The 1086-nt window shown below is 29.7% G+C and overlaps 1 protein-coding gene across 1 annotated transcript in view; it reads left to right on the top strand.

Annotated features, from left to right (window-relative positions):
* The first annotated feature begins 991 nt into the window (after positions 1 to 991).
* LOC106469496 (nuclear hormone receptor HR96-like) overlaps positions 992 to 1086 on the top strand; it is a 13352-nt gene continuing 13257 nt past the window's right edge. The window contains exon 1 of the mRNA XM_022398036.1: positions 992 to 1073. The gene's annotated coding sequence lies outside the window, so the exon portion shown is untranslated. The remainder of the gene's footprint in view (positions 1074 to 1086) is intronic.

Genomic DNA, 1086 nt, shown 5'->3' with positions numbered 1-1086 from the left:
ATTTTAATCTTTGAATCAGTCTAATATTTCATCCTTTTAATTTTACACAGCTAAACAAAAAATAATTTGGCATATATTCGATCAGTTTGACATCCAACCAACAAATGAATAGCTTAAGCAAAATTAAGGCTATTTTTTAAACTTTTTCACACAGTTAAATTCAAGTAAAAATTTTGAATGAATTCAAATAGATAGAGCAATAGATAGATAATGTGATATAACATATATACAAGAAAATAAACTTATTGAGTAATTGGAAATTTTTGACATTTTGTTATTCGGCTGGTTCATGCAACGTTAATATAATTTGAAAATATAAATTTCGGTACAGCAGAAAGTGTGTGGTTGACCAAATGTTGTACATTCTTCTTTATTTTCACTCTTGATTTATTATAATTTTCATTGTGATAACGCATCTTAGACAAAAACTGAGTTGAGCTTACATGAACACGAATTAGCCAAATGAAAAACATCTGTGAACACTGAATGGCTTATTTTATATACCTAAATATATAAGCAATATTCACCATAGCTAATTGCTTAAAAATTGTTAACATTACATTCATTTGTACAATCGTAGTAGATAAACAAGATGAAAATTGTTGGATTGCTTCTAAGCACAAAGATACACAATGGACTATCTGTGTATTACCCACTGCCGGTATCTAAATCCTATTTTTCAGCCTTATAAAGCCTCAGACTTACCACTGAGCAACCGGCAGGGGAGGGAGGTTGTGATATAAATAAAAAACAAACAGATACTTTGTCTAAAATAATGTTTAAACTTGTTCCATGATCCGTTTGGAAAACGTTACAGAAATAATTTTGTTCACATATATTCAAATCATAATATTTGGTTTAAAATTTGTATTAAACTTAAAGGCAACTTGATGGGTTATCAATTTCATTTTCCTCGACAAATAAATTTTAAAAAATGTAAAGCAAAGCAAAAACTGAGTAAGGCGCTATCACCTAAATTCTAAGCGGCACTCTTATCTTGAATTTCACGTGACGGATAGCGAATAAGGTATTCTGTCACATGAGGCATCGTATATGTAAACCGAAGATGAATCGTAAGATATGTTT

The sequence above is a fragment of the Limulus polyphemus genome, unplaced genomic scaffold (assembly GCF_000517525.1).
Source record: "Limulus polyphemus unplaced genomic scaffold, Limulus_polyphemus-2.1.2 Scaffold3515, whole genome shotgun sequence".
Taxonomy (NCBI): Eukaryota; Metazoa; Arthropoda; class Merostomata; order Xiphosura; family Limulidae; genus Limulus; species Limulus polyphemus.
The sequence above is the reverse complement of the archived record's forward strand: the minus strand, read 5'-3'. Positions and strand labels throughout refer to the sequence as shown.